General features: G+C 39.2%; 2 protein-coding genes across 7 annotated transcripts in view; one reads left to right on the top strand and one right to left on the bottom strand.

Annotated features, from left to right (window-relative positions):
• The window catches only part of MED12L (mediator complex subunit 12L), a 337,419-nt gene that overhangs the window by 183,186 nt on the left and 133,021 nt on the right, over positions 1-21,212 (bottom strand). The gene's annotated exons all lie outside the window — the stretch shown is intronic.
• P2RY14 (purinergic receptor P2Y14) overlaps positions 1-21,212 on the top strand; it is a 59,988-nt gene that overhangs the window by 29,758 nt on the left and 9,018 nt on the right. For 2 of the 6 annotated variants that reach the window (XM_001107208.5, XM_077991579.1), the window contains exon 1: positions 1,476-1,739. The exons of 3 other annotated variants lie outside the window; for them this stretch is intronic. The gene's annotated coding sequence lies outside the window, so the exon portion shown is untranslated. Of the gene's footprint in view, positions 1-1,473; positions 1,740-21,212 lie in introns of those variants that run through there. One more of the 6 variants, XM_028843781.2, reaches the window with a different exon arrangement.

The following is a 21,212-nucleotide window of genomic DNA, read 5'->3' as shown; positions in this document are numbered from 1 at the left end:
ATTGTCACATACTACAACACAAATGAACCTTAAAGACATTATCCTAAGTGAATTAAGCCAGTCACAAAAGGGCAAATTCTGTATGATTCCGCTTCTATGAGATAGCTAGAGTAGTCAACATCTTAGAGAATAGTAGTTACCAGGGACTAGGGGCAAGGGAAAATGGGGAATTATTATTTAATGGGTACAGAATTTTAGTTTTGCAAGATGAAAACAGTTCTAGAGATGGATGGTCATGATGGTTACACAACAATGTGAATGTAATTAATGTCACTGAACACTTAAAAATAGCTAAGGTAGCAAATGTTACATGTATTTTACCACAATCCCAAAAAAGCTACCTCAAGGACAAAAAAACAAAATCTTTCAAAATGTCAATTGGATTGAGGAATGTGCCATGAGGAGGTCTCTGCCAGTTCCAGAGAAGTGCTGAGGACAGAGGGCGGAGTGGACTAGATTACAGAGTGAATGGGAAAGTGGAGACAGCAAACGCAGACCATTTCCAACAAGTTTGGATAAGGAGATAAAGGTACCGTTTGGATGATTGCTAATAAAGAGGATTCGCATTTAAGGGAGAGCTTTGAGGATTTTCGCTTTATTTTATTTGATAATGATAATAGGCATGATTGATCGTGAGCATGCCTCTCTAGGACAGAGGGAAAGAAACTGGTAAAATAGGTAAAGCTGATGCTACAGGCCCTAAACTGGATGAATTCAAGTAGATGGAGTATAGGAGGCTCAGGTCTTTCCTGCTGAAAGATGTATTATTACTGCATTAATCCAGAGCATAATTTCAGAGAGCCCCAGGAACAATTTGTTAAAGAAGAAAATATCCAGACATTGGGATCAAGTAACAACCCAGGGCAGAAACAGAATGTTGTGAAACCAGATTTAAGTCAAGGAGTGATATGAAGAACGAATGGAGACCCAAAAGCCCCCATTCAAGGCTGGAAATGTGTCAGGATAACAGATGGAGTAGAAGAGGCACTGGCATGCATCAAGTCCATCCCTAGAACAGGATAAGTCTAGAGGAGCAAATCCCCCAAATCCCAGAGGAGATAGTATGGCCTTATGGTCCTTTCAATATCTCTTCTCATTTGACAGTTATCTTGCCCTGCACCAATCAAAACCCTCAAGTTACCACCTACTTAAACAGCTTTCCTGCCTCCTCCCCTGGTACTGAAAGAAAGAAACACGCAGATGTTTTGCTTTCAAATATTTTTTGGTTTTCCAACTAATTTCAAGAAATTAGTTTGAAGCCATGTGAATTACAACTTAAAAATACTTCCCAATAAATACAGAAGCTATTATTACAACAGCTTCACAGACAAAGGTCATAAACAAGCATGGGAAAGATCTATCTTCCTGCTGGCTGGAGCTCTCACTTGCTCGGTCTCCCTTTTCACAGCTGGTTTCATACTATTTACTATTTGATCAAGCCTTGCTAATCTGTAACCCTAAGCAAATCCAAATCAGATCCAACTTATACAAGCACATATTAGAGCTGGGCTCCAAAGAGTACTGGACATCTGTAGTACCTAACATTCAAGCATTTGGCGAGATATCAATATTTCAGAGAGCACTTTAAATGTTTTGATTTGAAAGCTAATGCAGTGTTTTCCACTGGTCAACACGAGCAGTCCAGCAGAAAGCAAAATCTATTTCCCTCAACATCAAATGCTACACTCAGTTGCTGATCCTATCTTGCCTACAGAGAACCTAAGAGACTGGAAAAATTGGTAAGTAAGAAAATTCCATCTAATGCAGAGTACAGTTAAATAATATTTGCGATTCCAATGTAAAATGGCTTTGTGTGGTGTTGACATCCTAAATTCTTTTTTTTTAATGGATGGAGTCACAGAATTATAGGCTATGCAAGACTTTTCCAAATTCAAATAATAAACCAAGTCTAGTTAACTTTTCCTTGTAAATATCCTTTTTCAATTTGATAAGGCATGATTTCCTTTCATGGGGCTTGTACATTAGGCATTAGGAAATTCCTATTTTTAAAAATTTGTAAACTTACTATCCAGACAGTCGGATGGGTATGTGGGTAGCGAGAAAAATTAGTATTTGGTATGATAAAGTGTACCAGTACAGCTGGGTTAGGATGTATGTAATCTCAGGGTAAAGACAGTCCAATAAAGAAGGAAGATACTGAAGAAAGAAAACATAAACCAGACGGTTTGGTTTAAAAGCACAAAACGCTAAAACTCTACAAAAACGGAAACCAAAGGTGAAATACTTCATGCAAGGCAGCTGTGACATCTTCTCTAAAATATTAAATGCATGGGTCACTGGCATGGATTTAATGGTGAGTCACAATTTATTTTCAAAGGAAAGATACAGGAAATAAATAGGTCTCATAGTTGCTGTTTTATTTTTTATTAGTGTCTTAGGTTTTAATTTTCCTTTCCTTGATTCTTCTGATTCCTTCCTCTGAGCGCTAAACATTTAAATAACAAACATTCATAGCATTTTTTGTTTTAATTTGCGGAGGGCAAGGACAAGGAATATTAAATTTATTGTGGTGTTTTTCTATAAATCATGTAGTAATTTCCAAAAATCTAGACTAATAGGAAATTTAAAAACTTAATACATGCTTAGAATCTACTCCAGATTATTTCCCAGGCAAAAAAAAGAAAAAAAGAAAGCAAACAAAAGAAAATCTTTTTAAAAAGAGCCCTGTCTTCTGAAGACATTATAAGAACACTGCTGTAACTCTTGTCAACAAATGACTCCCTAAATGGAGAAAATGCAACTTCTTAAGTCCTAATTCATTTTTATACCTCCTTTCTTGCCAGTATTCCACAAAAAAAGCATTCACAAGAGAAAATGAAAAGAATTTGTGTATGTGTGTATATGTATATATATGTGTATATATATAAAATATCCCACTGTGTGTGTATATACACACACACATATATATAACCCACTGTGAAAGTGTGTGTGTGTGTATGTATCCCAATTAACATAATTAAAATGACTAGACTAGCATTTGCAACTCTCCACATCAGTCCATCAGTCCCATCCATTATAGGGGAAGATGCTTTATCGCCTTCAGTGTTTCTTCAACACAAAACATTTAACAGGTTGCTAGGGATCAACACATGGAATTCAAGATAGCCTGAGGGGGAAAAAATCCAGAGTAAACGTTTGTTTTGAAAACTACAATAAAATCTAGGCTTACTTGCCTTTTGCCATACTCTCTTTGATATTGATACAAATATACATATATTTTAACATTTGAAATTTTACTAGTAACTTTTGGTATTGCCATTTTTGGAGGTAAAAAAAAGTAAAATATCAGCAATTTGATGACTCAACATACTAAAGAGATACAGTCTTAAAAGGCAATCCCAGATGCCAAGGGGCAAGGAGAAAACCACTAATGATATTTTACATAATTTTTATGTGATAGCGAGATCTAAGAGTTCTAACTAACACTTCCAAGTACAAGTACTAAATTCCCATGAGTACAGTCCCCCGTTTTTAAAACCTTTGCACAGATACCGCCATCTCACTGGATGTTTTCAGCAACCAGGAGACACTGGAAAAGGCCTTCTATTCTTGCCCCTGTTTCACCAATTAGCAAATGGGGTTCTAGAGAGGTTCAGTGACTCAGGCAAGATGACGCAGCTAATCAAGACCAAGCATGGTACTTGAAGAATAAAGTCAGCTGGCTTCAAATCCACTGCCCTTTCACGTATCACTCCTTGTCTCTGACCTAAGGAAATGACCAGGTCCAATAAAAACCATGATTAATATATAAATACAAGTTAGATGCAAGAGTGCACAAAACTGGTCAGTCCCTTGACTGGATATTTACACAACAGCAATAATCACACTGTATAAAATAGTCAATATTATTGGGACTGAGATTTTCACAGAAGCAATCTTGCACGGTGGATAAAGAAGATGCTTACAGATAAACAACTAGATTTGAATCTGCCATGATCTTGAGCTACACCTTTTGTTTTGTTTTTTAGCTCTTTCACTTCTGTGACCCTCTTCTGTCCTACTTCCTATCAAATAAAATTAAAAACAGATAAAACCAAACAGCTGCTGAGAAACTAAACAAGACGTGCTAGTACCTGGCACGCAGCAGCTATTCAATTAAAATGGAGTTCCCTTCCCATCCCTGCTAATAACTTATTAGGATAAAAGTGTAAAATCCCATTGGAAACTGCTTGAGCTGTAATCTGAGAGTCAGAGGGCCAAAAAAGAAATCACAGAAATAAAGGGTAAGGAGTACCTCTCCCAATTTACCTCTCCCACAAAAAACTGGGCGTCGTATCAGTACACAGGTAGTGAACATCTATCAACACATGCCCATTGACTACCTACCACTTTAAGGAACCTACACTCTAAAAAATGGGGCCACTCCTTCCTGGCCAGAACAATGGGCCTGACAATTATGGAGCCTGGAGTTCCGGGTCAGGGGCTGTGAGAACCCAAAGGTGGTGGCCATACACACACAAAAAAAAAGGTGGGAGAAAGACATGAGGAATACTACCTGTTTGATTCACACATGTGGTGGGTGGATAAACAACCTTTAAAATGCTCAAGAAAACAAAGTGAAAGATACGTGTTCTGTACAAGTTACAAAAATGAACTTGGGAAGTTTCATATATTTTTAAATTTAATTACTCTTCATAAAATGTGGTGTCCTTTTTTGATATTTATAGACAGTCCAGTATAATACATATATTTAATAGCTTAAGAGCTGAAGTGCTAAAACAAGCAAACTAACAACAGTAACAAAATCTCTTATTAGAAAATACAGGTAAATATATTTTAGCCAAGAATTCTCAAGTTTTTGATCTCAGGATCCCTTTTACTCTTAAAAAATTACTGAGGACCTCAAAGAGCTTTTGTGTATACCTATCCATATTTATTATATTAGAAGTTAAAATTGTGAGTTATAAAACTTTTAAATAGCATGTTAACATAAGTAACATTTTTATAAAAAATATTTTCAAAAAAATTTATGTCAAGAAGTGGCATTATTCTACATTTTTGCAAATCTCTTTAACATCTGGCCTAGAGAAGACAGTTGGATTCTCATATCCACTTCCATGTCCAACCTCTTGCAAAATGTTTAGGTTAAAAGTATGTTGAAGAAAATCCAATCTCAGATAAATAATGGCCTTCTGGATTTTCTTCTGTGACAGCACAAAACTCAACAGGTGGTTTTTTAAAGCATGATTGCAATATTAGATCTAAAACCATATCGATGAATATTTTATACTTCGTAACACTGAAATCTTTTGTTCTTGACCTTTAAGTGGATGTTTTACTTATGCTCAATTTTATAACATACACTGGTCATGTAGAGAAAACACATTCATGCAGAAATTTGTAAATAAAAACACTTTTCATTCTACAGTACCAAAAATCATACTAAATAATATTGCCCCTCCTCTCAGTGTCAATACCGGAAAGCTACGAAACTCACAACAGCAAACAGAAGCTTTCCAAAATTCTGCTTTCAGTTTGAAAGCTTGAATTTTATCATTGTCAAAAACTGTCTCTCAGTTCATTCAGTTTTGAGAAAACGTTTGCCAAACACCCAAGTCGAATTATTATAGTTTGTCATTCTATCAAGTAAAAATGGTATTCCATGAAAAATGTATCTCATTCAGCTTATAACTCAATTGTACAAGTGTTCATTCCTCTAGACAATCATCATAAGTAGCAAATGTACTTTATACATAATTAACATTTTGGCACACAAAATCTTAAAAAGACCTATTTTTATGGTTGAGATTTAAGAAAAACAATTAGTATTGCTTTATTAAGCAACTGGTAAAACCAATTTTTCTTTTCTTGTTTAAGACTCTATGTCAGCAAGGTATAAAATGCAATGAACAGTTGAGTGCACTGCCTTGATTTGTGCTAAGACACTGGAACATTTTACACGTCATGGCTTTTGCACCATCAGTGCAAATTGAGCACGATGAAAATAGCAACATCTTAGTACTCTTATAATGATGGATTTGATTTCATAGTGTCTCTGAAAGAGTGTCCGGAACCCCTGTGGTTCTGCAGACCACATTTAAAAAACCACGGTTCTAGGCTGGGCATGGTGGCTCACACCTGTAATCCCAGCACTTTGGGAGGCTGAGGCGAGAGGATCACCTGTGGTCAGGAATTTGAGACCAGCCTGACCAACAAGGTGAAACTCCGTCTCTACTAAAAATGCAAAAATTAGCCAGCCAAGGTGGCAGGCGCCTGTAGTCCCAACTACTTGGGAGACTGGGACAGGAGAATTGCTTGAACCTGGGAGGCAGAGGCTGCAGTGAGCCAAGATCATGACACTGCACTCCAGCCTGGGCGACAAAGCAAGACTCTGTCTCAAGAAAAAAAAAAAAAAAAAAAAAAAGAAAGAAAGAAAGAAAGAAAGAAAGAAAGAAAGAAAGAAAGAAAGAAAAAATACCCACTGTTCTAAACTTCAGGATAGAAAAAAAATTTTTTTTTTTTTTTTTGAGACGGAGTCTCCCTCTGTCACCCAGGCTGGAGTGCAGCGGCCGGATCTCAACTCACTGCAAGCTCCTCCTCTCGGGTTTACGCCATTCTCCTGCCTCAGCCTCTCAAGTAGCTGGGACTACAGGTACCCACCACCTTGCCCAGCTAGCTTTTTGTATTTTTTAGTAGAGACGGGGTTTCACCATGTTAGCCAGGATGGTCTCGATCTCCTGACCTCATGATCTGCCCGTCTCGGCCTCCCAAAGTGCTGGTATTACAGGCTTGAGCCACTGCGCCCAGCCATAAAATTTTAAGATACAAAAAGCACTAGTTAGAAAAGAAAAAAAAAAGATAATTTGATCCTTAAAACTGGTAAATTTTGCTTCTTGAAATATAACTTTAAAAGTGAAAATGGTAAGTCACAATCTAGAAAGCCTATTTATAGTAGAGATACCAAACAAAATATCAATGATATTCAAAGAAGTCCTACAAATCAGTAACAGCAGAAACAACCCAGCAGAAAAATAAGCAAAAAATATAACTAGACATTTCACAGAAATAGCCAGTGATCATATGAAGAGATGCCCATATCATTTGAGATCACTGTACAAATGAAGACCACAATGTAATAACATTTCATAAGAAAAAATTTTTTAATCTGAAAAGATAAAACGTTAGAGAGGATTGAAATCCACAGGATCACTACACATCACTGGTAGGAATATAAACTAGTGTAACTTCTTTGGAAAACAGTCTGGCAGCCAGGCACGGTGGCTCACACCTATAATCCCAGCACTTTGAGGGGTCGAGGCAGGCAGATCATCTGAGGTCAAGAGTTTGAGACCAGCCTGGCCAACATGGTGAAACCCTATCTCTACTAAAAATACAAAAACTTAGCCGGGCATGGTGGTGAGCGCCTGTAGCCCCAGCTACTTGGGAGGCTGAGGCAGGAGAATCACTTGAACCCAGGAGGTGGAGGTTGCAGTAAGCCGAGATCATGCCACACCACACTCCAGTTTGGCAAGAAGAGTGAGACTCCATCTCAAAAAAAAGAAAAAAAAAAAAAAAAAAAAGCCAGGCGTGGTGGCTCACACCTGTAATCCCAGCACTTTGGGAGGCTGAGGCGAGTGGATCACAAGGTCAGGTGTTCTCTGGCCAACACAGTGAAACCCCATCTCTACTAAAAATATAAAAAATTAGCTAGGCATGGTGGTGCACACCTGTAGTCCCAGCTACTCGGGAGGCTGAGGCGGGAGAATCACTTGAACCTGGGAAACAGAGGTTGCAGTGAGCCGAGACTGAGCCACTGCACTCCGGCCTGGGCAACAGAGTGAGATTCCGTCTCAAAAAAAAAAAGTTTGGCATCACTTCCTGAAGTTTAACATTCATATTGTCTATGACTCAGCAATTTAATACCTAGGTTTATATCCACGAGAAATTTCAAATATCCATCAATAGGCAACAAAGATATACATCTCAGCATGACTCACAACAGCAAAAACCTGGAAATACCCCAAATACAAGAAACTGAATTAACTATGATGTGGTCACACAGCACAATGCTATAAACTGATCAAAACAAAATTAATTATAGCAATATTTAATAACATGGATAATGTGTATGACATATATGAAATCAAACTTTATATATTGATGTCAGTAAAATATATAGAAAAATCATTAAGAGATTACATACAGTTTTGAAATCATAACTTCATACATACACACACTTTTAGGAATACCTATAGATGTTACAAAAATATATAAAACAGGAAAGTGAAAGACTGAAGAACACAGGATTCAAGTAATGTGGAATAAAAGTATCCAGAGAGATAGCATGGCAGTGGGAGGACAGATCATTCAGACAAGAGCAGCTGCTTACTGTCAAGCTCTCGGCTTTCGTTTTGGTTACTGAGTCTGAAGGAGATTATTAACATCATTAAGAATAACAAATTAAATCTGTAAAAAGTCATTCTTGCTTGAATGCTGCATAACAAGAATGTGTCATGTATCAAGAACTACGATTATTCTAATTCTGTGATTCAGAGATTTAAAAGGATGTCTACATATGTTAATCTATTATGCACATTGAAGTGACAATTCAAAATATAAAAGTACATCTTAAAACTCTAGAAGTGCTGAACAAACTCATCATTTGACAGTTAAGGAAATCCTTCATTTGACCAAAGTTGTATGAGTAAGTTCATTCTGAAATTCCATAAATATTCATTGAGCTTCTAACTGTAGGGCAGACTCCATTCTGGGACCTCCTAATTTTGCCGTTCACAAGAAAAATAAATTCTGGTCTGGCAAAGCTTACCTTTAAGAAGGGCGGTATGTAAGAATCGGGGGAGAGGAGAATAAGTTAAAAAATATTAGGTTGGTGCAAAAGTAACTGCAGTTTTTGCCATTGAAAGTAATCACAAAAACCACGATTACTTTTGCACTAGCCTAATATTTTAAACAACAAAGGGAGACAAGGAGAAAACAAACATGGTAAGAGGCTAGAGAATGCCACATAGGGGAATGGCTGTTAGTTGCTATGAACAGGAAAGGCCTTGCTGAGAAGGTGACATTTTAACAGAGATCTGCATGTGGCAGCCACACAAAGGTACCAGAGACAAACACACACAGGCAGAAGCCAGCTCCAATGACCTCTGCCCATGTGAAGTTGCTTTTACTTATTTTTTTTTTTTTTTTTGAGATGGAGTCTCGCTCTGTCACCAGGCTGGAGTACAGTGGCGCGATCTCAGCTCACTGCAACCTCCGCCTCCCGGGTTCAAGGAATTCTTCTGCCTCAGCCTTCCGAGTAGCTGGGATTACAGGCATGCATCACCACACCCAGCTAATTTTTGTATTTTTGTAGAGACAGGGTTTCACCATATTGGACAGGACGGTCTTGATCTCCTGACCTGATCTGCCCACCTCAGCCTCCCAAAGTGCTGAGATTACAAGTGTGAGCCACCGTGCCAGGCCATGAGTTGCTTTTAGATACTTTCAGAATCAAACCTCAACCCCACTATAGGGAATATTCAAATTCACCTGAACATTCCTGCTACTCTTATGCAGAGCTTGACAAAACTCAGCTGGTCATGCTTGCAGGGTCCTGCCCCCATCAGTTTACAAAGGTCCAGAAACCTTTCACGATGTAATGAGACCGCGGAAAACATGTACCTGCTCAGAGTTCTGCCAGGCAGGCATTAGATGACCAAAAAGCTCAAGTGGGTAGGTCAAGCTTTTACTTTTTATTTTGAATTTTTGTTCCACTGGACCAAAATACCTAAGTAGCTTAATAATCTACATCTACAAGGAATATTGGTTTGTTTGCCAAAGGCACTAAGTGTCTGCTACCCTGCTTTCTTCACAACCTCCACCGCATATAAAAAAACACACCTGAACTTTTTCTACAAGGTAACCACGTCCATGACGTGGTTAGAAATAGAAGAGATATAAGAAAGTTCACAGGAACTTTTGCTGCTGCAGGCTAGACAGATTCTTATTATAGGTAAAAGAGTCACACAGCTAAGGATAGGCTTCTGCTACCCCACCAGGAGAGCGATGGTGACTCCTGGCTAAGGAACTTGAGAGCACGGTTAATGACAGTCCACATTATATGGGCTTCACTTCTGCCAGGCTTCTCCCAGCCATTTACTAGAAGAGAGGCATGCAACCAAGTTAAGAATATACAGGTTGGAACAAGTTAAGAACATACAGTTACTGAGGCTTCAAAGGGTTGGGTCCCAGTTGTAGGGGCTCTGATTACCGTATCTGGGAACTTACCCAACCCATTAAGCTCCCTTCATCTTTCTTCCTGTGTAAAATAAGGATATTTTTGGTCATTCATCAGAAAGTTTATACAGCACCTACTGTGAACCATTTGCTGGATTTAAGTGAAAATACAAAGCTCTCTTCCAACACAGTAAAACAGACAAGCTAGTAAAAACAAATACTTTCAATAGGATGCAATATTTTCCATTGATTAAGGCTGTAAACTGGCAATGACCTCGACTCAAATCTCAGCTCTACAACATACTATTTGCAATACCTAGACAGACAATTTATTCAAGTTCCCTAGGCTTTATTATCCTCAAATATAAAACAGGATTACTTCTATCTTGTTAGGACCACTTGAAGCTTTAAAAGTTACTAACTGTAGTTAATTCAGTTTCACTGCTGCATAAAATTTCACTAGGCAAATAATGAGGTTTGTACCCATTCTCCTGTCAACAATCATCTGGGTTATTTCCATATTTTTGCTATGATAAACAGTACTTCTATGAGCGTTCTTAGACACGCTTCCTGGCATGCATCCGCAGGAGTTTTCTAGGGCATACACCTAAAAGTTAAAATGCTCAGCTACAGAGTGAGTGAATATTCATCCTCACCAAATATTTCCAATTCCCTTTCCAAAGTGAGACTTTTTAAATTTCTCTACTCAGCATTATGTTTTTAAAGTCCTAAAAGATTACATATAGCGTGAACAATTTTTACAAAGGAATGTATGTGCATATGGATTAAAACCATTAGCTTTAAAAGGGAGGAAATAAAAAAGCACACAATTCAGGACAGAGTCACCTCAAGGTGGAGAAAGGCAGATGGCAGAGGAGAAACAGGAACGATCCAAGAGTGCCTGTGGGACTCTCACTCTCAAGTTGGTGCTGTGTTTTTGTCACTTTTGTTTTTGTTTTGTTTTTTTTGAGACGGAGTTTCGCTCTTGTTGCCTAGGCTGGAGTGCAATGGTGCGATCTCAGCTCACCGCAACCTCCGCCTCCCGGATTCAAACGATTCTCCTGCCTCAGCCTCCTGAGTAGCTGGGATTACAGGCACCCGCCACCATGCCCGGCTAATTTTGTATTTTTAGTAGAGACGGGTTTTCTCCATATTGGTCAGGGTGATCTCGAACTCCTGACCTCAGGTGATCTGCCAGCCTCGGCCTCTCAAAGTGCTGGGATTACAGGCGTGAGCCACCACGCCCTGCCCAGTGCTATGTTCTTTTTGTTGTGCTTTAACTTATACTACATATAGTCTTTTCAAAGTATCAAACATTCCATTGAAAAGAAAGACTATTTTTAAAAGCATTTAACACTCTGTGTCTGGTAAAACACAAAACTCAAAATGGATGGTAGCTATTGTTACAGAATGTGATGAGAATAAGAGATGACAAGGCAGCGTAGTTCAAGGTGAGGCATGACTAAACTCAGAGGGCATAAGACGCAACCCTGCGGAGGTGAGGCAGCCAGGCTTGTCAACATTCAGAGCCGCAAATGACCCAGATCTGCAGAAACCAGAGATGTTCAGAGGAGGAGGGGAAAGAAACAGGGCTGCCCAGATGCCAGAACACTAGGCTCTGAACTCCAAGAGGGCAGGGACAATCTTGGTATTTCTCATTGCTTTGTCACCAATAGCACATACACTGTCTGGTAATAGGTGTTAGAAGAATATCTGAAAGGTGAAAAGAAAATTTTGTTTTATAGATGACTGTTTTAAACAATATTAAAAAAAATTTTTTTTAACTTTTAATTTCAAGGGTACATGTGTAGGTTATATAGGTAAATTCATCCCACAGGGATTTGTTGTAGATTTTTTTTTACCAGGTACTAAGTCTAGTATCCAACAGTTATCTTTTCTGCTCCTCTCCCTCCTCACACCCTCCACCCTCAAGTAGGCCTCAGTGTCTACTGTTCCCTTTGTGTCCATGAGTTCTCATGATTTAGGTCCCACTTATAAGTGAGAACAAGTGGTATTTGGTTTTCTGTACCTTTGTTAGTTTGCTAAGGATAATGGTGTCCAGCTCCATCCATATTCCCACAAAAGACATGATCTCATTCTTTTTTATGGCTGCATAGCATTCCATGACATATATGTGCCACATTTTCTTTATCCAATCTGTCACTGATGGGCATTTAGGTTGATTCCATGTCTTTGCTATTGTGAAATAGTGCTGAAATGAACATTCATGTGCGTGCGTCTTAATGGTAGGATGATTTGTCTTCCTCTGGGTTTATACCCAGCAACAGAATTGCTGGGTCAAATGGTAATTCTGTTTTCACACCAATCAGAATGGCTATTATCAAAAAGTCAAAAAATAACAGATGCTGGCAAGGTTGCAGAGAAAAGAGAACACTTCTACACATGGGTGGGAGTGTAAATGAGTTCAACCATTGTGAAAAGCAAAGCTGTGATTGCTCAAAGAGCTACAAACAATATTTTAAATAAAGACTACTTTGGCATAGAAGAGTATATAGAAAGAGAAAAGAAAATGGCCAAGAATAGAACAAGAAACATCAATTTTAAGGATGGGCAGAGGAGACCCCACAGGAAAGTAAGAAGGAAAGGTAAGAAAAATAGCAGAGACACCCAGGAGACTGTTATTAGGCATTTGTTACCTGTTAGGCACTGAGCACAGGACCCTTCCCTCAAAACCAATAAATACACAAATGTGTGTGTGTATACATGTATATATGCATATAGGCATGCATATATCAGCAAAAAAGTCCATGAATACACAAGTTTATATACACATACAAACGTAACACTTTGTTTTCTTGTACTGGAGCACTTTGAAAATAAGTTGCAGGTAATCATGATCCTTCCCTTCTAAATACTTCAATATGCATCTCTAAATACTCTCGCACTTAACCACACCATCAACATTTCTGGAAAGATTATTATTCAGTAATATCACCTAATCTAGAATCTGTATTCAGATTTATACAACTGTCTCAAAACAATTTGTATGGCTATGCCCCCCAGTCAACAATCACCACTCATTCATGGTGTTACTTCTCTTTGGCCTCTTTTAATCTACAACTGTCCCCTTCCAGCCCATCGTGTTTGTTTCTTGTGGCATTGATTTTTTTTCAAAGAGTCTAGGCTGGTTGCTTTATCAAATGTTTCATATTCTAAATTTGTCTGACTGCTCATTGAAGATTTTTGATACAGTTTATTACAAAAGTATGTTGTATACATCTAATTACATCATATCAGGAGGCACACAATGTCAGATTATCTCATTTTTGGTAAGTTGGATCATTCAGTGACCACCAGATCGCTCTGCTTCAGAGTTATACTTTTTATTACTCTAAAAGATGAAGGAGTATGTTTCAGACTGGAAGATACTATTCTCCCACACCCATTCACCCAGTGGCTTCTGGCCACAATTGAAGATTATTGCCTGAATCAGTTATCACACTAAGGTTGCAAAATGGTGATGTCCTAAATTCTACCCTTCTTCTACCTTTACTAGTCAGCATTCTTCTGAAAACAAGAGCTTTCTCATTTGCATCCTACCTTTTTGTAATCTGTACTTTTAATAGCACCATAAACTCCTGAATTTGTTTTGGTTTTCAATGTATTTTCACCTGTTGTTATCATTCTCATTAATGCCCAAACTGTCCCAGATCTAGGAGTGCCCTCAAGTAGGTTTCAGTGTCCTGTTTTAGCATTTCCTCATTGGTCTGAGCACTTCCTTGCTTTCTAACCAAAAGATGTCACAACTCACCTTATACTTTTCCTGTACCTGATCTGAAAACAGTAATTTCTCTTAAGGAGCCCTGGTTCCTTTCAGTGGCTAGTGAGAATTCGAAACAAGATGAGCTCACTGACACTGGGAAGTCGCTACTTCTGCACTGGCAGGGGGATTTTATTTTTGTTATTTAAAAATGGCTTGAGCAAGTTTACAGCTATTGGGGTGTCATGATTTCTGGACATACAGATTTTTTTAACTTTGTTCTATTAAGGACTTTGAGCAGGTTTAAAGTTTGAAGAGAAGTAGCCCCTAGACAGAAAGAGATGCTGAAAATACAAAAGAGAAAAGTGATAACACACAGAGAGAGTTCAAAGAAAGATTAGAAGGAAGTGGATGTAAAGCTGCATTTAAAAAAAATAAAAATAAAAAAAGCATGGAGTAAAAACTAGTCCTGGTACGTTTCACACAGTCCAAGGATGTCAATGAGCATCAAAGTGTAGAGTATAGTATAAATAGAAAGGAGTGTTTGTTATCAGAATTTTTTTACATATAGATATTATATCTGAGGCAATAATGAAATGATATCTAACAGCACCCCTGGGGCAGGGCAAGACATAAGACTATTTTCTTACACTGTACTTGACTTACCCCTATTGAAATCCACTGGAAAGGTGAAATATCACAAAGGGAATGTTCTAAAATAGACATGCATAGTCAAGAACAGATCCTGGCCAGGTGTGGTGGCTTACACCTGTAATCTCAGCACTTTGGGAGGCCGAGGCTGGCGGATCACAAGGTCAGGAGATCGAGACCATCCTGGCTAACACGGTGAAACCCTGTCACCACTAAAAATACAAAAACAAAAATTAGGCGGGTGTGGTGGCGGGCGCCTGTAGTCCCAGCTATTCAGGAGGCAGAGGCGGGAGAATGGCTTGAACCCGGGAAGCGAAGTTGCAGTGAGCAGAGATCGCAAAACTGCACTCCAGCCTGAGCAACAGAGCAAGACTCCATCTCAAAAAAAAAAAAAATTGCTGAATTTATAAGTTATTACCACAGTAGGTTTGATTAAAATCAAAGAACCCTCTAACAGGGATTAATACACAAAACAGGGAGGAAACATACAACACTTTGCGTTAGAGAGTATATGGGAATCACTTCTGTACAGTATTTCCACTCCCACTTAAAATTCTGGATATTTATATTCTTTTCCTTCAGCTATATAAGCCTGTATCTTGAACAAACATACAAGTGGTTGATATTCAGCTAAGCAGTTAAAGATGTTGTTTTCTCACACATGGAACTCTATCTCCATCTTCACAGCAAAGGATAACCACTAATGGTCTCACAGCCCCAGGATCTGCAGGTCTGAGTACTGCTTGCCTGAGAAATGCAAACACCATCTCAGTGAGGCGAAAAGAGGTCATGGATTCATTTCCTTGCCTGGCCCCAGGGAATAGCACCACATATTCCAAAACAATGTTGCAGAAGAACAGGCTGGAAAAAATTCAGTAAATCAGGCAGCTCAACCTAGTTCCAGGATAAAAAGGAATTGGTTCCCAAAACCCTGAAGCCAGGAGTTATGCAGAGCTTTGTGCCACTCTTATGAAAGAGCATTGTGTATGGACTGGTAAATTAGAACTGAAACACTCTGGACTTCATACACATGCTCTGTTGCTGAGTGCCACTTCCTCTGACTAGAACAGAGGGGTCATCAGAAGCAAAACCTCTCCCAATTTGTCCCTTGTGCAAGCACTGCTGGGCCACATACGGGAGGAAGCTCAGAGCACTCTGCAAAGGGTCTATTGTGCATCCTGCAGCCCCACATTTCAGTGTAGAAGAGTGTCAACTTAAACTGAAAGAAGCAGTGGAAACTGTCAGGAGCCTGACCTGGGAGAAGGACTAGGAGACTGGGTCCCAAAGGCATTTGTTTATCTGTTATCAGCTGAGTCACTCCCTGTATGCACAATGTTCCCACTGAGTCAGACCCTGCCTCACACCACGTATTTGATTCTTATAGGAACAGGAACCCTAGAGGTAACTGAGGTAGCTACTACTTCCCCCTCATTCTAGACATGTAAAAACTGATACACAAAGGCAGTTAGTAATTATCACAATATCCTAGTTTTTAAGAAACTAAGCCATACATGTAGCCAAGGCCTATTGCATCCCACAAGCATGCATGTAATCATTATGTTGCACTGTCTGTCCTCTGTCCACTATTGCAACAGAGCAGTCAATAAAGCCCACTTCACATTCCTAGAACTTAGCATATAGATTACTTATTGCTGATGAGTTATTCAATTACAGTTAAGGTCTAATCCCAGCAAGAAAGCTAAATTCTCGTCCTGTGTCAAAATAATCTGAAATATAGCTACCATTAAGGAGCCATTCCAGTGGTTCTCAAGGAAATTTAGAAATGTCTGGGGACAGATGGCTGGTTGCACAAATCATGGGGTTCTACTGCCACCTAGTGGATACAGCCCAGGCATGCGGCTAAACATCCAACAATGCACAAGACAGCCCACCCACGAAGAAACAAAACCCCCAAAAAAAGTCAACAGTGCCAAGGCTGAAAAACCCTGGACCATTCCAATCATTATAGGCAAAAAATTACAAGTCCATCCTGACTACCAAGATGCAGTCCCTAGAGTAAAGGCTAACAGTGGGTGGCCATTTTCCTGGCCCCCAGTTTGGCATTCAGGAAGACTGGATGTCTGTGTATCCATCAGAGGTCATGAGGTGCCTATGCCACACCTCATCCTCCACTGGCAGCTCCTGTGATCCATCTGCATAATCACAAAGTGAAGACAGGCTGGAGTTCTTAGACATGCCAAATATGCTAGACTTGTACTCTGCCACAAGCTATGCTAAAAGTGTTTTGAGGGAAGCAGTTAGAATACAAAGTCAAGACTACGTTTGGACAGTATCAGTTTATAATCCATCCTAATCCGCGCCCCCCACCCCCCATTCTCTCACATAATCAACAGCTGGATCTGTTCGTAGCAGAAATTCAGATTTCTTTTATCTTCATGAGTTGTAAAGACTGTGAATAGGAAGATCAAGAGGGAATCAAGAGAGGGTAGAGTTTATGCTTTGGTGGAAGAGGAAGTTCTTGGGTATCTGCAATTCAGCCTAAGAAGAATATTCAGATATTTCTAATGTGAAAACTTAGCACAGTTCCTCACTGAAAGTATGTGGCCACACCATTCGGCCAATTTAAAGTTACATTAACACATGTTGGTCACTGACCTGGATTCTAACTGAAGGTAAAGTCGATGAGTCATAGCAGCGGGAGTGAGGATTAAGTGACCTGATCTTGAGCTCACATCAATTGCCGGAGAAAACTGGCTGAAGGTGACAAACAGCAGCAAGCAGAGCTCTCCTTGTGCCAGGTGCCCCAGGGGATCTGCATGTGGCATCCAAACCACATGCAGCAGATCTGGGTTTCTCCCTGCAGAAGAGTTTCCACCATTTATAGCTTAATGTTACCTGTTGTAATCACCATTCACGATAGTCTAACTCTATATCTCTCTTTGGATATCAGCGCAAGAGATAGAAAACTGAGTCAAAAAATCAGAAACTCATTTTAAACACTTTTAGAAACTGGCAAATAAAAAGGAGGTTCTCTATGCTGCAGTATCTGAAAGATAACTTAAGAAACTGAAGGCATTCACATCATGCAAAACCTTAAAACTCAGATCAAAAACAAAAATAACACATATACTCTCAAACACACACATACATGCACATTCCTTTCCAGAAAAAAAAAAAAATACTGGCTGACTCCTCAAGATGGGACTCCAGCAAAACATTGAAGGGCCTGTGTAAAGGATCACATTCATATAAAACATGCTGCCCCCACATTCTCTCAGGAGCAAGGGAGCCCTGGCTTGGAGTCAAGCAGACATTAGTTTGAATACTATCTGGCCATGTGTTACGTGCCCTTTGATGAATCACTTAACCATTTTAAGCATCAGTCTCCTCATTTGTAAAATAGTGGTAAAGGTTTACTCATTGGCAAGGTTCCATCATGTCACCCAAGAGCTTAGGCCATCCATTTTCCCCCACTGTGACAGCATCTCATGTCAGTCTTGATGCCTGTTCCTATAGCTCTCTCACCCCAAAACTCCCTCCCTCTTCTTCTTTGCCTAGCTAAAGCCAACTCATTTGTCAATCTTCATTATCACATGCTCCAAGAAGGCTGCCTTGATGCCACCATTTCTGAAACTAGATATGTGCTCACTCTATTCCGCTGCTTTCTCCTTCAATGATGGCCCCACGTCACACCTTGAAGTGTCCCTCTGTCAAGCCTCCCCCTATACTGGAATCTTCCTGAGAGTCCCCTGATGTGTTTCCATAGGGCATGGCAAGCATGTCCTGATGGCTTTAGTGAGCAAATGAACAAAAGGCCTTGGCAAAGGAAGAAATACCAGGGGCAAACAGGTGCCAAAGGTTACATGTACTTTATAAACAGCAGATTTCAACAAGGAGAAATCAGTGATATCAAATGCTGCAAAGAGGTCAGGAAACAGGATAACTGAGAAAAAAACAACAGACTTAGAAATTAGGTCCCTGACAGCTTCCGAGAAATGTGGTGAGTGTCAAACACTAAATGCTCTGAGTGATGAAAAAAGATAGGGGGTGGGAGAGTTCCTTCCTCTGGGTGAAGGAGAAAGTGAGATTCTCCCTCATTGAGCCTAGAGAGGGCAAGGACAAGAGTGCCACAGGAATGCGGAACACAGATGAGAACAGTTATTTGTACGTTATTTTAGTAACATAAAATGTAATAACACGACTATAAATACACAACACATAAATACTATGAAAACCACATAGGAGATCACACTGATACCAAAAAAAGAAAAAAAAAGTGTTAAACATTAGGGCACGAGAGATTAAAGCAGCAAGAAAATGGCTTCAGTAAGTTTAAAAATGTATGATTACACACATCTACACTATTTTCTATTTTTATACAGAATCAGCTAGAAAACAGATATTTATCTCATAGAAAAAGGTCCAGAGCACCATGTATTAAAGCTTTTGACGTCTGGACTGAAAGGAAGGAAAAAAAAATATAAAAGTTGTACCTTTATAAGAACTGAAAAAAAAAAAGGAAGAAAAATGCATGTCATAAGTGGGTACCGATAAAAGCATTATTTGAAGGCAATCCATTCTCCATAGATATTTCTATCCCTAATTATGAAATAATTTAAATATACAAAAACAGAAATGCAGACACTAATGTTGGTAACACCAATGTACCAGTCACCAGTGTTAATAGGCAGTAATATTATGCATATTTGATTCAGAATTTAAGAAATAAAATATCACAGATACAGCAAAGTCCAAACACCCTACCACTTACAAGCTTCCACTTGTAGGTTAAAACACGTGGTATTTGGTTGGGTGTAAGGAGGCTGGACTTGCTCCTACTTCCTTCCCCAGGAGTAGGCAATGTTCTTTTCTTTTTTTCTTTTAGATTCAGCAGTTACATGTGCTAGTTTGTTACTTGGGTATACTGTGTGACGCTGAGCTTTTGGGCTTCTAGTGAACCCATCACCCAAATAGTGAACACAGAACCCAAGAGTAAGTTTTTCCACCATTTCCCCGCTTCCTACTCCCTGCTCTTCGGAGTCGCCAGTGTCTACTGTTCCCACTTTTGTGTTCATGTGTATCCAACGTTTAGTTCCCACTTGTAAGTGAAAATATGTGGTATTTGGTTTTCTGTTTCTGTGTTAATTCACTTAGGATAATGGCCTCTAGCTACATCCACGTTGCTGCAAAGGACATGGTTTCTTTTGTATAGCTGCATAGTATTCCATGGTGTATATGTATTTTCTTTATCCAATTCACCATTGATAGGCACCATTGATTCTATGCCTTTGCTATTGTGAATAGTACTACAACAAACATGTGAGTAAAGGTGTCTTTTTGGTAAAACAATTTGTTTTTCTTTGGGTATGTACCTAGTAATGAGATTGCTGGGTGAAATGGTAATTTTATGTTTAGTTCTTTGAGAAATCTCTACACTGCTTTCAATAGGGACTGAACTAATTTACAGTCCCACCAAGAGTATATAAGTGTTCTCTTTTTTCTGCAATCTCACTGACATCTGGTTTTTTTGTTTTTTTTTTTTTTTTTTGGACTTTTTAATAAAAGCCTCAATGTTGTGAAGTTAGAATATATCATTTACAACCAGCACATGTTCCGTACTGCCCTAGGCCACTGAGATTATTACTCCATGCAGAACTTAATCTCTTTCTTTCCAAAGAGAATCTCATGACCCTTTAGGAACATTCTAAGTAAATATAAGATGATCACAACCACCACCTCTCAAATAGGTATAAAATACCAATTTACATTTCCAAGAGACCATAAAGATGCGAAGATTATGATGAAATATAATGAATAAACTTGGGCAAAGATCCTAGATTTCAGGCCTACTTGGAATACAATTTTTCTTGTCTAAAGTCCCAACTACAACAAAAATATTTCACCCTCATCACCATTTATTAAATGTCTCCTGGTCACAGGATCTGGGGGGGGAAAAATGATGCTAATTCAAAGAGTGGTACATGGACCAGCAGCATATCATGCTTTATTAGTCCATTTTCACACTACTGATAAAGATATACTTGAGAATGGGCAATTTACAAAAGAAAGAGGTTTACTGGACTTACAGTTTCGCATGGCTGAAGAGGCATCACAAACATGGTAGAAGGTGAAAGGTACATCTCACATGGTGGGAGACAAGAGAAGAGAGCTTGTGCAGGGCAACTCCTGCTTTTAAAACCATCAGATCGCATGAGACCCATCTGCTATCACAAGAACAGCACAGAAAGACCTACTCCCATAATTCAATCATCTACCACCAGGTCCCTCCCACAACACGTGGAAATTATAGGACCTACAAGATGAGATTTGGGTGGGGACACAGAGCCAAACCACGTAATTCTATCCCTGGTCCCTCCCAAATCTCGTATCTTCACATTTCAAAACCAATCATGTCTTCCAACAGTCCCCCAAAGTCTCAATTCATTTCCGCATTAACTCAAAAGTCCACAGTCCAGAGTCTCATCCCAGACAAGGCAAGTCCCTTCCACCTATAAGCCTGTAAAATCTAAAGCAAGTTCGTCACTTCTAGATAAAATGCGGTACAGGCATTGGGTAAAAACAGCCATTCCAAATAGGAGGAACTGGCCGAAACAAAGGGGCTACAGGCCCATCCAAGTCCAAAATCCAGCAGGGCAGTCAAATCTTGAAGTTCCAAATGATC

Source organism: Macaca mulatta, chromosome 2 (assembly GCF_049350105.2).
Source record: "Macaca mulatta isolate MMU2019108-1 chromosome 2, T2T-MMU8v2.0, whole genome shotgun sequence".
NCBI lineage: Eukaryota > Metazoa > Chordata > Mammalia > Primates > Cercopithecidae > Macaca > Macaca mulatta.
This window is presented reverse-complemented; position numbering and strand designations above follow the sequence as displayed.